Source organism: Pongo abelii, chromosome 3, assembly GCF_028885655.2.
Source record: "Pongo abelii isolate AG06213 chromosome 3, NHGRI_mPonAbe1-v2.0_pri, whole genome shotgun sequence".
Lineage (NCBI taxonomy): Eukaryota > Metazoa > Chordata > Mammalia > Primates > Hominidae > Pongo > Pongo abelii.
The window spans coordinates 58,272,114-58,288,178 of record NC_071988.2 but is presented as its reverse complement, the minus strand read 5'-3'; the positions used below and the strand labels follow the sequence as shown (position 1 = coordinate 58,288,178).

The 16,065-nt window shown below is 34.6% G+C and overlaps 1 long non-coding RNA gene across 1 annotated transcript in view; it reads left to right on the top strand.

Moving 5' to 3' along the window:
• The first annotated feature begins 2,469 nt into the window (after positions 1-2,469).
• LOC112133164 (uncharacterized) overlaps positions 2,470-16,065 on the top strand; it is a 34,075-nt gene continuing 20,479 nt past the window's right edge. Inside the window, exon 1 of the long non-coding RNA XR_008524501.1 lies at positions 2,470-2,522. This is a non-coding gene — a long non-coding RNA (uncharacterized LOC112133164). The remainder of the gene's footprint in view (positions 2,523-16,065) is intronic.

Sequence of the window (16,065 nt, the reverse complement as noted above, 5' to 3'; positions counted from 1 at the left end):
ATGTAGGCAAGCTTGCAATCTTTATTTCCAAGATTGAAATAATTTCTGTTGATATTTTATAGGTGGAACAATCTCAAGGGAAAAATATAACGACTGAGAAAGAGTTGAAGTATCTGGGAGTTAATAGGAAATGTTGCTAGCACAATGTCACTATCAATGTATACTATGGAAGAATGTGGCCTAGAAACAAAGGATGAACATGAGACAGCCAGGGAACAAAGCGCATGCAGTAATAAGTGACAAATATCAAAAGCGTTCTTTTAATAAACTTTATTTTTAGAACATTTTAGGTTCACAACAAAATTGATTGGAAGGTACAGTGGCTTCCCATATACTCCCTACCTGTACACATACATAGACTCCCCCATTACCAACACCTCACGCAAGAGCAATACATTTGTTACAATTGATGAGTCTGCACTGACACGTTCTTATCACTCAAGGTTCATAATTTACATGAGGGAACACACTGGTGTGATGGAACTTAGGTTTGGCTGCTTGCTGTTTGAAAACCAAACTCAAGGGACAAGAGTAAAGAGGAAAAGCAGGTTTATACAAGAGCCAGGCACTCAAGAGGATGGTGAACAAGTATCACCAAGACCATCTCAAGTCAGAACAAATTTCAGCTTCTTTTTATATTGAAGGCAGGGGGAAGAGGCAGGGGTTGGGATGAAGAGGTGACCAACAAACACAAACGTAAAAGTACTAGCAAGAGTTGTAGGAGATTGGGAACATTTTGTCTGTGGTCAGGTCAAAATTTTCCTATAAATTTTTTCTTTTTTAATTTTTAATTATTATGGGTACATAGTAGAATTATTAGATGTGTTCCTATTTGTTAGTTTGAGCTCCTTATATATTTTAGTTATCAAACCCCTGTCAAATAGGGAGTTTGCAAATATTTTCTTCCTTTCTGTGGGTTGTATCTTCACTTTATGGATTGTTTCATTTGGTGTGCAAAGCTTTTTAACTTGATGTGATTCCACTTGTCCATTTTTTGCTTTGGTTTCCCGTGCTTTTGGAGTACTACTCAAGAAATTGTTGCCCAAAACAAAGTACTGGCAAGTTTCCCCGACGTTTTCTCTTAGGGAGTAGCTTTAGGTCTTCAATTTAAGTCTTTAACCCATTTTGATTTGATTTTAGAATATGTTGAGAGATAAAGGTCTAATTTTATTCTTTTGCATATGGATATTCAACTTTCCCAGCACAATTTTTTTTTTGGAGAGACTCTTCTTTCCCCAGTATATGTTCTTGCCACCTGTGCTGAGCCCACTGTAGATGTATGGATTTATTTCTGGGTTCTGTATTTTTTCCATTAGTCTATATGCCTGTTTTTATGCCAGAACCATGCTGTTTTGATTACAATAGCTCTGTAGTGTAATTTGAACTCAGGTAATGTGATTCCTCAAGCTTTGTTTTTTTGTTCAACATGGCTTTGGCTATTGTGGGTCTTTAGTGGTTCCTTACATATTTTAGGTTTACTTTCTTCACTTCTGTGAAGAAGGTCATTGGTATTTTGATAAGAATTGCATTAAATCTGTAAATTGTTTTTTGTAGCATGGGCATTTTAACAGTATTGATTATTCTAACTCATGAACATGAAATATCTTCCCATTTTATTATGTCTTCTTTAGTTTCTTGCATAAGTGTTTTTGTTTCATAGTTTGCATTGTAGAGATCTTTCTCTTCTTTGGTTAAGATTAATTCTAGGAATTTTATTTTACTAGTTGCTATTGTAAATGGGATTATGTTCTTGGTTTTTTTTCAAATTGTTCAGTTTGCATATAGAGATGTTACTGATTTTTGTATTTTGAGTTTATATTCTGCAATTTTACTGAGTTTCTTTATGAGTTCTACTAGTTTTTGTATATATGGAGTCTTTTTGTTTTTCCAAATAATATTATATCATCTGAAAATAACAATGATTTGACTTCTCCCTTTTAAGTTTGGATGCTATTTATTTCTTTATCTTGTGTAATTACAATGGCTAGCACATCCAGTACTGTGTTGAGGAAAAACGATGAAAGTGGACAGCCTTGTTGTGTTTCAAATCTTAGAAGAAAGGCTTTCAGTTTTTTCAAATTATGTATGATATTAGTTGTATGCCTATTATATTTGTCTTTTATTATGTTAAGATATGTTCCTCCTACATCCAGTTTTTTGAGGGTGTTTATTAGGATGAGTTGTTAAATTTTATCAAGTTTTTTTAGTATCAATTAAGATGATGATATAATTTTTGCCTATCATCCTGTTGATAATGCTGTATCATATAGATTCATTTGTATATATTAAACCACTCTTGAATTACTGGGATGGATTCCACTTGGTCATGATGAATGATGTCTTTAATGTATTGTTAAACTCAATTTGCTAGTATTTTGTTGAGAATTTGTGCATTGATATTCATCGGGGATATTGACCTATAGTTTTTTTAAATGCTGTTTTTGTCTGATTTAGGTATCAGGGTACTATTGGCCTCATAGAAAGACTTTGGAAGTATTTTCTCCTGCATTTTTCAGAAAAGTGTGAGTAGGATTGGTATTTTTTTTTTAAATATTTGGCAATATTCATCAGCGAAACCAATGCATTTCAGGTCTTCTTTGTTGGGAGATGCATATATATATATATGGCTTTGATCTCATTACTTGTTAATGGTCTATTTAGGTTTTGAATTTGTTCTAGGTTTAATCTTGGTAGGTTTTATTTGTCTAGTAATTTAGTCATTTCTTCTAGGTTTTCCTATTTATTGGTGTATAGTTGCTTATTGTAGTCTCTGTGATAGTTAATATTGAGTGTCAACTTGATTAGATTGAAGAATTGAAGGATGCAAAGTATAGATCCTGGGTGTGTCTGTGAGGGTGTTGCCAAAGGAGATTAACATTTAAGTCAGCGGGCTGGGAAATACAGACCCATACTTAATCTGGGTGAGCACAGTCTAATCAGCTGCCAGCATGTCTTGAATATAAGCAGGCAGAAAAATGTGGAAAGAGGAACTGGCCTAGCCTCCCAACATACATCTTTCTCTCATGTTGGGTGCTTCCTGCCCTCAAAATCGGACTCAAAGTTCTTCAGTTTTGGAACTCAGACTGGCTCTCCTTGCTCCTGAGCCTACAGATGGTCTATTGTGGGACCTTGTGATTGTTTGGGTTAAAACTTAATAAACTCCCCTGTATATAAGTGTGTACATATATATGTATATATATATAAGTTATATATGTATTTATATATGTAAATGGAATATATGTATTAGTTCTGTTCTTCTAAGAGAACCCTGCCTAATACAATCTCTAATGATCCTTTGAATTTCTGTGGTATCAGTTGTAATGTCTCCATTTTTATCTCTGACTTTATTTATTTTAATCTTCTGTTTATTATTAGCTAGTCTGGCTAAATGTTGGTTGATTTTGTTTATTTTTTCAGAAAGTCAACTTTTTATTTCATTTTTGTTTTGTTATTTTTGGGGGATTAATACATTTATTTCTACTCTTATCATTGTTGTTTCTTTTCTTCTAAGTTTGAATTTGATTTGTTTTGCTTTTCTAGTTATTTAGGATGCATCGTTAGTTTGTTTATTTAAATTTTTCCTCATATATATATATAGAGAGAGAGAGGGAGCACTTATTGCTAGAAATTTTTCTCCTAGTACTGCTTTTGGTGTGTCACATAGGGTTTGGTATGCTGTATTTGCATTTTCATTTGTTTTCAGGATTTTAAAAATATTCTTGTGAATTTCTTCATTGACCTCACTGGCCATTGAGAAACATATTGGTTAATTTCCATGTGTTTCTGTTATTTCCAAAGTTCCTCACACTGTGCATTTCTAATTTTATCTTATTTTAGTCAGAAAAGATGCTTGATATGATTTCAATTTTTTGAATGTTTTAAGACATGTTTTGTGATCCAATATAGGGCCTATCTTTGAGAATGTTCCATCTACTGAAGAGAAGACTGTGTATTACAGCCACTGGAAGAAATGTGCTGTATATATCCATTAGGTCCATATGTCTATAGTGCACATTATTCCTATGTTTCTTTGTTGATTTTCTGCCTGGATGATCTATTTAATGCTGAAAGTGGGGAGTTGAAATATCCAGCTATTATTTTATTAGGGTCTCTCTCTTTAATATTTGCTTTTCTATCTGGGTGCTCCAGTGTTGGGTGCATATATATTTACAATTTTTGTATTCTCTTCCTGAATTGACCTCTTTATCATTATATAATGATCTTCTTTGTCTCTTTTTATAGTTTAATCTTGAAATCTATTTTATCAGATACAAATGTGGCTATTTCTGCTCTATTTTATTTCCATTTTCATAAACTATATTTTTTCATCCTTTTATTTTATTAAATAAAGATGTGTATCTTCATATGTAAATCATGCTTTTTTACAGGCAATAAACCATTGTGTCTTGTTTTCATTTTTTAAATCCATTCAGACACTCTGTGTTTTTTGGAGAGTTTAGTGCATTTATATTCTGTGTTATTATTGATAAGTAAGGAATAACTACTGGTATTTTGTTATTTGTTTTCTGGTTGTTTTACAGACTTCTCTTCCTTTTTTTCTCCTTTCTATCTTCTATTTTGTTAAGAGGATTTTATCTGCTGCTGTGTTTTAATTTCCTGCTTTATATTTTTTGTTCATGTGTTGTAGGTTTTTTAAATTTGAAATTACCATGAATTTTTATAATAACATCTTTTACTTATTGTTTTAAACTGATTACAACTTAACACTGATTGCAAAAACTAACAAGCAAAGAGAAAACTAACAAAACACTCTGCACTTTAAATGCATCTCCTTAACTTTTTGTTGTTTCTATTAATGTTATACTGTTTATTTCTTGAGAAGTTGTTATAGTTATTATTTTTGGTAGGTTTGTCTTTTAGTCTTTCTACTAAAGATACAAGTATCTTACACACCACAATTGATTGCACTGTTACAATATTTTGTCTGTGTATTTATTATTACCAGTGGAACCAGTGAGGTTTTTTGATTTGTTTGTTTGTTTGTTTTGAGATGAAGTCTCATTCTGTTGCCCCGGCTAGAGTTCAGTGGCATGATCTTGGCTCATTGCAACCTCCTCCTCCTGGGTTCAAGTGATTCTCCTGCCTCAGGCTCCCAAGTAGCTGGGATTACAGGTGTCTGCCACCACACCCAGCTAATTTTTGTATTTTTAATAGAGACGGGGTTTCGCCATGTTGGCCTTGAACTCCTGACCTCAGGTGATCCACCGCCTCGGCCTCCCAAAGTGCTGAGATTACAAGTTTGAGCCACTGTGCCTGGCTTACCGGTCAGTTTTATACCTTCAAATGATTTCTTCTTGCTCACTAATGTCCTTTTCTTTCAGATTGAGGAACTCTCTTTAGCATTTCCTACAGAACAAGTCTGGTGCTGATGAATTCCCTCAGCATTTGTTTGTCTAAGAAAGTGTTTATTTTTTTTTCACTATTAAAGATATTTTCACTATATATACCATTAAAGTTTAGAAGTTGTTTTTGTTTGTTTGTTTTTTCCTTCAGCACTTTAAATATTTCATGCCACTCTCTCCTGACCTGTAAGGTTTCTACTGAAAAGTCAGCTGTCACATGTATTGGAGCTGATTTGTATGTTATTTGTTTCTTTTCTCTTGCTGCTTCTGGATCCTTTTTTGCTTTTTTTTTTTTTTTTTTATCCTTTACCTTTCGGAGTTTAATTATTAAAGGTCTTAAGATACTCCTCTTTTGGCTAAATCTTCTTGGTGTCCTATAAATCTCTCATACTTAGATATTGTTGTCTTTCTAGGTTTGGAAGATCCTCTATAGTTATCACTTTGAATAAACTTCCTGCTGCTATTTTTCTCACATCTCCAGTAAGGCCAAGAACACTTAAATTTGCCTTTTGGGGGCTATTTTTTAAATCTTGTATGCATACTTTATTCTTTTTTAAGATTTTTGTTTGTCTTCTCTATGTATTTTCAAATAGCCTGTCTCCAAACTCACTAATTGTTTCTTCTGCTTGATCAATTCTTCTGTTGAGGGACTCTGATTGATGCATTATTCATTATGTCAACTAAATTTTTCAGCTTCTTAATTTTTCCTTGATTATTTTTAATTATTTCAATCTTTTCGTTAAATGTATCTGATAGGATTCTGAATTTCTTCTCTATGTTATCTTGAATTTGTTTGAGTTTCCTCAAAATGGCTATTTTGAATTATCTTTCTGAAATGTCACATATCTCTGTTTCTCCAGGATTGGTCACTGGTACCATATTTAGCTTGTTTGGTGAGGTCATGTTTTTTTAAATGATCTTGATGCTGATATATGTTTATCAATGTCCAGGCCTTGAAGAGTTAGGAATTTATTGTAGTATTCACAAGGTGGGCTTGTTAGTTTCTGTCTTTCTTGGGAAGACTTTCCAAGTATTCAAAGAGAATTGAATGTTGTGATCTGAGTGTTTGCTCACTGCATCCATATCTGCATTAGGTTGCATTCCAAGCATGATAATGCTGTGATTTTTGCAGAATTATAGAGCTACCACTTTGATGGTCTTGGGTAAGATCTGGGAGAAGTGCCTACATTATCAGGCAGAGACTCTTGTTCTTTTGTGTTACTTTCCCCCAAATAAACAGAAACTCTTCTTTTTAAGTTGTCTGGAACTGGTGGGAAAGTGACACAAGCAGCTTTGTGTCATCCATGACTGGGGCTGCACTGGGTCAGATCCAAAGCCAGCACAACACTGGTTCTTGCCCAAAGCCCATGGTGACCACTACTTGGTTACTGCTGATGTTTCCTCAAGGATCAAGGACCCTACAGTCATCAGGTGAAGAATCAATACAGGGTTGTGGCCTTCCCTTAAGGGCCAAGGTGTGTCCAGAGATGCCATCTGGGATCCAGGGCCTGGAATTAGGAACCTTAGGAATGTACTTTGTGCTCTGTTCTATTGTGGCTGAGCTGGCACCCAAGCTGCAAAAGAAAGTTCTTCTCACTTTTCTCTCTTTTTTGGTCAAGCAGATGGAGTCTTTCATGATAGCCTCCGTTTCCCTGAGTCCATATTGTGTACTACCTGGCTGTCACCAGCATTCACTTGAGATCCAAGTGCTCTTCAGTCAGCTTATGGTGAATGCTGCTAGCCCTAGGTCTTGCCATTGAGGGCAGAAGGCTCCCTCCTGGCCCAGGGCAAGTGCAAAAATGCCATCTAAGAGCCATTGTCTGGAATCGAGCCCCTGGAGCCTGTTTGGTGCTCTACTTCACTATGGTCTAGGTGGTACCCAAGCTGCAAGACAGAGCTTCTTTTACTCTTCCCTCTCCTTTCTTCAAGCAGAAGGAGTCTCTCCTCATGGCCACCACAGCTGAGAATGTGCTGGGTCACACCTGAAGCCAGTGTGGCACTGGGTCTCACCCAAACCCCATGGCAAGTACTGGCATTTATTCAAGGCCTAAGGGATCTTTAGTTAGAAGGCAATGAATCCTACCAGGACTAGGTATTTTCCTTCAAGACAATGGGTTACCTTCTGGCTCAGGATGTGTCTAGAAATGTCCTTGGGGAGCTAGTACCATAAATGAGGGCCTCATGATTCTGTCTGGTTCCCTATTCTACTTTGGCTGAGCTGATAGTCAAGATACCAGAGAAAGTCTTCTTTATTCTCCCCTATACCTTCCTCAAGTGGAAGAGAGGAGTTGCTCCTAGAGCTGTGAGCTGTGCTGCCTGTGGTTGGGGGAGGAGTGATGCAATTACTCCCTCAGCCACCCCAGCTGATATCTCGCTAAGTCATGTGCATGCTAAGTTCACTGGCTCTGAGCCCAGCACAGAACCAGGACCTGCCAAATAATTGAAGTTCTTGTGGCCTAGACTACCTTTCAAGTTTATTTAGGCCCCCAGAGCAGTTTGGCACACATAGGTGTGGCTTGCCAGAACTCAAATTCCAACCGGTGGGATGGACGATTTACCTATGGCTAGGGCTGGTCTAAATGTGCCCCGAATGGGTGCTGGGTGATTTCTCTACTGTGTTGCTTTTTGCTTTGCAGGGTAGCACTTAATTTCAAAGCAAAGTCTGACAATCACTGTGCTTTCTCTCCCCCAAGCACACAGATTCTGTGTGTCTTATGGCCACTGCTAATGTCAGAGCATGGAGAAGAGGTGTAACAACAATTCAAGAATGCCTTTTCTTCCTTATGCAGTGCCTCCTTCCTTGACATGATGTTAAAATTATGTACTGTGATCATGCAACTGCTTTTTGATTCTTTTAAAGATGCTTTCTTGTGTGAATATGTTCAGTTTGGTGCATCTACAGGGGATGTGAATGATTGCTGGAGGATTCTATTTTGCCATCTTGCCCCACCTTCTCCTTGCTTCTTATAATTATGTAACAAAACTTAGGTGTTTACATACTTACCCTTCAATCCCAGATTTAGTTTCAAAAATTATTTGATTGCTGTTTTTATTATACTTTAAGTTCTAGGGTACAGGTGCACAACGTGAAGGTTTGTTACATATGTATACATGTGCCATGTTGGTGTGCTGCACCCATTAACTCCTCACTTACATTAGGTATATCTCCTAATGCTATCCCTCCCCACTCCCCCGCTCTCAATGTATCCTAGTCTATATCCAGGAATAGATAAAGATCCTTTAAATAAAAATGAAGCCATTTATGTTAGTTATTTTGTCGTTCCACTGTTATATTGTTAATGCACATTCTATGAATTTGTTGAAATGTATAAAGAACATGTACTGACCATTATCGTATTGTATAGAGCATTTTCAGTAACTTAAAATTTCTCTGTGTTCTGTCTATTCATCCCTCCCTTTTCCCAAAACTACTGACAACCACTTCAGATCAATAATATTTTAGGCATACACTGGAATTTCCTTTTGAGAGATTGCTCATATTCTGGGAATTGAGTTAAAATGTCTTGATGAATTAACTTAAGCATTAAAACTGTCTTATAAGATCTATTATACTATTTCACTGATATAGTTTGGATATTATTCCTGCCCAAATCTCATGTTGAAATGATACCCCCAATGTTGGAGGTGCAACCTTGTGGGAGGTGATTGCATCATAGGGGAGGTTTTTAATGAATGGTTTAGTGCCATCCCATTGGTACTACCCTTGTGATAGTGAGTTCTCATGATATCTCAGTCATTTAAAAGTGTGTTGCACCTCCCACATTGCTCTTTTGCTTCTGCTATGCTATGTGAGGTGGGTTCTCCCTCTTTACTTCCTTGACTGGAAGCTTCCTGAGATCTCCTCAGAAGCAGAGGCTGCTATGCTTCCTGTACAGCCTGCAGAACCGTGAGTCAATTAAACCTATTTTCTTTATAAATTACCAAGTCTCAGGTATTTCATTATAACAATGTGAGAATGGACTAATACATTTGCCAGTTTATACATATGGATATTGAGTAGCCAATTATTTTCCAAAATTAAAATATTATGTAACACAACCAGGATTTGAACTTGCTCCAAGGTCATTCTTAGGATATTGTTACAATATTATTTGTAACAGACAACTACTAGACAAAACTAAATTTCAGTACTGGAGGATTAGCTAAATAATTTATGTTATATTCAAAGAATAAAACTCTATGCTTCTAAAAAACTTATGTTTTGTAGAATGCTTAATTATGGGGCAAAATGTTAAAGTTAAATTAAAAAGGAGACTACTAAAAGTTTATATTTACTACCATCTTACTAACAAGTATGGACATAACATTTGGAAGATAATCTATGAAATGATTATCCATGCAGGGTTAGTTTATGACTATTTTAAAAAATTACAATTTTCAGTATGTTTTCTGTAATTTTAAATTTTATATGAAATCATGCCTAATTATTCAAATTATATATGAAATATATGTCATATATAAAAACATAACTATCCCTGGGTTCTTAGATTCATATTTTATTGAGTTACATAGACATATAACATATAATATATATTTTTTATTTTAGTATTATTATACTTTAAGTTTTAGGGTACATGTGCACGATGAACAGGTTTGTTACATATGTATACATGTGCCATGTTGGTGTACTGCACCCATTAACTCGTCATTTAGCATTAGGTATATCTCCTAATGCTATCCCTCCCCCCTCCCCCCACCCCACAACAGTCCCCGGAGTGTGATGTTCCCCTTCCTGTGTCCATGTGTCCTCATTGTTCAATTCCCACCTATGAGTGAGAACGTGCCGTGTTTGGTTTTTTGTCCTTGTGATAGTTTGCTGAGAATGATGATTTCCAGTTTCATCCATGTCCCTACAAAGGACATGAACTCATCATTTTTTATGGCTGCATAGTATTTAATCTAATGAGCAAATTTGTGGATTTTCACAGGCCGAAAACTTTTTCACCCTTAATACTTACATAAGCAAATAGTAAAAATGAAGAAAATTAGGGAAGAACAACATTAACAGTCTCAGTATACTCCTTATATTAGTTTCCTGGGGCTGCTATAACAAATTACCACAAATTTGGTGACTTAGATCAGTAGGAATTCTCTCCCAGTGTTAGAGGTGGAAATTAAATAGCGAGGTGTCGCAGGACTTTGATCACTCAAAGCTGTAGAGAAAAATCCTGCCTTGCCTTTTTCAGCGTCTGGTGACTCTAGGCATACTTTTTGGTTTGGGGCTACATGACTTCTGTCTCTGCCTCTATCTTCTCACGGCTTTCTTCCCTGCATGTCTCTGAGTCCCAACTCTCCTTTTGCTTACTGTTATGAGAACACTAGTTGTTAAATTAGGGCCTACTTTAAATCCAAATAGTCTCACTTAGAGATTCTCAGTTACATCTGTAAAGACCCTGTTTTCAAATAATGTCACATTTATTGGTACTGGGAGTTAGCATTTTGACATAGTTTTTTGGAGCCACTATTCTACTCACTGCATTAGTGTCTCTGCTCTGGGTATTCTACTACTGAACACTCCCTTACCATACCACCTTTCTCCCAACACAACATGGCTAATTCCCTCATTTCTTTCATGTATTTGCTCAAACACTGTCCACTCAACGAGCCTCTTCCTAATTATCCCATTTAAAACTGCAACTCCCAGCTTATATTTATTCCCTTTTTTCTCAATCTTGAATCTTGTAGCAAACTATAATTTACATTTGTATTATATTATGGTCAGCACTCTTAAGAGGCCTACAGGTGTTTTACTGGTGACAATTTCTTTACTCTTTCCTAGAGATCACGACTATTATAGAATTTATGATAATCACTTCCTCACTTTTCTTGATACTTTTTGCACATGCATAATGATGCATAAATAAACAATAAAGTTTAGTGTTATTTTTCAGAAGTGTATGTAAATAGTTCATACTACATATAGTTTTGTGTTTCTTGGTTTCTGGCTTTTGGTGCCAACATTATGTGAAATTTTACCCATACTTTTTGGATATACATATATATTTTTCATTTTTCTCACCATAACATTGTATAGATACAACACAATTTATTGGTCCACACTTCTTCTAAACACTTGCTTTGTTTACAGTTGGGATAATTATGAATAAGGCTATTATAAAAATTCTGTACATTTAAACTGACACACATAAGCACACAATTCTGTAAGTTGCATAACAGTGTAAAATTAGTAGAACATGATATTCAACTTCAGCAAACAGGCCACACTATTTTGCAAATAAATATTATCAATTTCTACTCCAACAGCACTATATTACTACACACTCCCTTCAATATTTAGTTTTGTCAGACATTTAGTGTTTGTATGAAGTGGTACCTAACATTATGATTCCCTCAATTAGCAGCAAAGTTTTAATGCCCTCAATTTTTATTCCCCTAGTTAATCGTAAAGTTAAGCATTTTTAATACATTCTTGGATATTTGGATTTTCTCTATTGTGAAGTGCTTATTTTTCCCATTTTTCTACTGGGTGGCTGTCATTTTCTAATTAATTTGCAGTAGTGTTTGCATGTTCTAAATATGAGCCTTTGTTGGTTTCTGCTTCACAATTATCAGACTCACCACCTTATATATCCATTATTTTAGTGGTCTCTTGATGAATACAAGTATTTAATTTTAACTCAGTCAAACTTGTCAATAATTGACTGACTTTATAATTAGTGCCTTTTGTGTCATGTTTAAGAAAGCGTTTGCCATACTGATATCATAAAGAAAATCGACTGTATTTTCTGCTAAGTATGCCCTTGCAAACTTAGATGTTTCATATACATGAAATTGACTCAGAGTTATGGAGTATAATGTGATTGACTTTCATTTTGATTTCCCATATAGAATTTCCAAAGACTCTTTTCCGTGTATTGTAATATACATATTTCCCACTGTTCTTTAGCATTATCATCATATTTATCTAAAATGCATTTTACTAGTTATACTTCTGCTGAGATTTAGTCATGTGAGTAACTGAGAAAATAATATCTCATTTATTTTAATTAACTAACCCACTTCTTAATTTAATCATTCATTCAATTAATATTGATTGTATATTAAACATGTACCATGCACTGTGCTAGGCAAATAGGTAGTAATAATGCACCTGGAAAAATTTCTTTCCTCATTGAGTTTGCATGTGAAAAGATAAACAATAAATTTTCCTTAGATATTTAGGACTATCTCTTATCTTTGTCCAGTTATCACTTCCTCATGTAGGTCTTCCTTAGCCACTTTATTCAAAATGGCAATCTTCTATTAGTAAGAATCCCCTAATAAATGTTCTTTTTCTTCTCAGTATTAATTAGTACTAGAAATTACAGTATGCATGTTATTTGGTAAGCAGTTTATGGTTTATTTCCCCACATGTGAGCTCAATGGGGAATGAATTAATTGAAGAGGAGACACTATCCTGCTACAATATCCATATAATTAATATTTAAATATTACTGCTACAATATCAATATATGATAATGAAAAAGCATAAAATACAAACAAAGGAATAAAATATTCAGATGTATCAGTTAGAAAAACAATTCAGGCAACAATTCAGAGAAAGCATTTGGGAAGAAGGTATAGTCAGGGAGCCAAAGTTAAGTGGTTATAAAGAATGTTAGTTATTTTAGTCGAGATTTCCCAGAAAAATAGGATCAATAGGATGTCCACGTATATAGAGAACTATTTATTAAAAGGAACTGGCTCACATGATTTTGGAGGCTAAGTACCAAGATCTGTAATTACCACATTGGAGACCCAGGAGATCTGATGGTTTAGCTCCAGTCTGATTCAAAGTCTTGAGAATCAGGAGAGCCAGTGGTATAAGTTCCAGTCCCATGGCCAGCAGTCACACGACCTTAGAAGAGTTAATATTTGAGTTCAAGTCCAATGTGAGGAAAAGACTGATATCCCAGGCCAAGATAATCAGGCAGGAGAAATTCCATTTTATCTGAGGGAGGATTAGCCTTTATGCTCTGGCCAGACCTTCAACTGGTTAGGTGAGCCCCACTCATATTTGTGAAAAAAATCTGCTTTACTCAGTATACCCATTCACATGTTAACCTCATCTAAAATACTCTCACAGACACACACTGGATAATGTTGCAACAAATATCTAGGTACTTCATGGTCCAGTCAAGCTGACATGTAAAATTAACCATCACCTTACTAGTAAGGATAATGGTTGGAAATTATGGCAATGGAGGGGCAATTAGAAAAGAGAGAGTCAGCATTTTCTGAAGAGGATCAATAAAAATGTTTTGATTAATCAAATAAAGAGTTTTGGAGATAATAATTCATTTCAATGAAACAAATTTAGGAAAGAAGTGTAAGTTTAGAAGGGTGATCATGAAATTTTTTAACAATGGGAAATTGTTTAAATGATTTGAGACACAAATTATGGCAGTTTTATAAAGGGATATGTATTGAAGAAGAAATATTTGAATTAATGATAAGGATAAACACATAGTAATTGGTAATGGAAGTCAAGAAAATAAATCTGATTAAAACTTTACCTTTAGATTGAAAACAGAACCTAAATTGAGGCCATTGGATATTAAGCAATGCCACATACAGCCTTTGGGTAAGCAATTCCAGGCTATTGAAAAAGCTGTTGTGAGACAGATATTTGCATAAAAATCTTACAAGAATGTCTCTCTTATTTATTATTAATTATTGTTCTATAGAATATTAACGATGGAGCAAATTAAAGATAAGTACAATATTATGACTCATAAAACCTTATAAATATTTGTAAATGTAGTTATTTATAGAAATAAGAGTTGTTTTTTCTTTTTTAAAAATGGAGTATATCTCTAGTTATCAGTAAATAGGACTAATGCTCAATCTACTAAAGGTAATTCATTTATTACAACAGCTATCTTTCCTTGTTTGATTTGAAAAGCTTACTTAGGAGCTGGTCTAGTAAAAATATTGCCAGGTTGTGTTTAGTATGCATATTAAAGTAAAACTAAACTGACAAATTCAGTTTCATGTTTGTAAAGATATCACAGGGGAGAAAAACAACAAAAACTAATGGAATTTTTAGAAAAAAATTCAACGCCTTGTTCTGTGTCTGTTTCTCTGACAGAATCTATGTGAGATTACCATTAGAAAAGTAGCTTCCTATTGGTTGAAAACCCCAATGTGAAAGACGTATAACACCAACTGTTTTCTTTTTTTTTTTTTCGTGTTTATAGCAGCTTTATTTATAATTGCCGAAGTTTGGAAGCAATTTTAAAGATGTTCTTCAGTAGGTGAGTGGGTAAATAAACTGTGGTACATCCAGACAATGGAATGTTATTCAGTGCTAAAAAGAAATTAGTGATCAAGCCGTGAAAACATATGATAGAAGCTGAAATGCATATTACTAAGTGAAGTAAGCCAACCTGAAAAGGCTACATACTGTATGATTCTAAATATATGACCTTCTGGTAGAGGAAAAATATGGAGACAGTGAAACAATCAGTGGTTGCCAGGGGCTGGGAGAAGGGAAGGATAAATAGGCAAAGCACAGAAGATTTTTAGGGCCGTGAAATCATCCTGTATAATGCTACAATGATAGATACACATCATTATACATTTGTCTAAACTCGTAGAATGTATAACACCAAGAGGGCACCCAACTATTTACAAATGTGATCCTTAAGAAAAAAAAGTTTTGAGCAGTAATTTTAAAGGCATCCAGCAGCATTTTGGTCAACAATGACATTGAAAACAGTTGGTGTGTGGTGGGTGAAACTGTTTAACACCAACTGTTTTCAATGTCATTGTTGACCAAAATGCTGCTGGATGCCTTTAAAATTACTGCTCAAAACTTTTTTTTCTTAAGGATCACATTTGTAAATAGTAGACTACATCAATGTAAACATCTCAAATAATTAAAATTTTGAATATAAAAACTTTATTTGACTGTTTAAGTATAGTAATCCCTACTGTGAATACTAAAGTGTGATATTCCATGTGTAGTATACTATGAAGATATAAAAACACATTTAAAATTTTGATTAAATAGTAGCAAAATGTAAGTTTAATTGGTGTTGATATTCGGACTGTTGCTGATACTTTAAGCTTTCAGTAAATCAGCCGATCTTACAAGTGTCAGACAAAATGAGCTATACAAATTTTTAGAGTCAAGTTTGCTATTTTAGAGATTCTTATATAAAATCACATATATGTTTTAGAGATTTTTATTATATGTCTGTAAATCTGTTAACACCTTGTAATTTGTTTTCACAAGTTTAAAGTAATCAATGCATACTCTGTTTTTAAGATGCTCAAAAGTAAGAAAACAGCCTGCAAGTGTTATTGGAGATCCTACTATTCTTTCTCTCCTTCTAAACTCTAATCTCCAATTTAGGCGATTGTTCTATGTGGATGATAAGAAAATCTCTTAGATTCTTATCCTTATCTCAGCTAAGATGTGGTATTTGCAACTATGACTGAGGGTTTTTCTTTTTTCCCAGGTAATAGAGAATTTACTGAATAACTATTCGTCAGCATGACGGGCTCTTAAAATGCAGAAGAATAATACACCTGCTGATAATCTTGTTTCTTCTAATAGTTTATACTAATGGAATTTAGAGCAAAAGTAGATTTTTGTCTTGCTTATGAAAGTAAGCCAATTAACTTGATCCTTACAATACATTAAATTGTGTGCCATTAATCCTTTTTTCACATC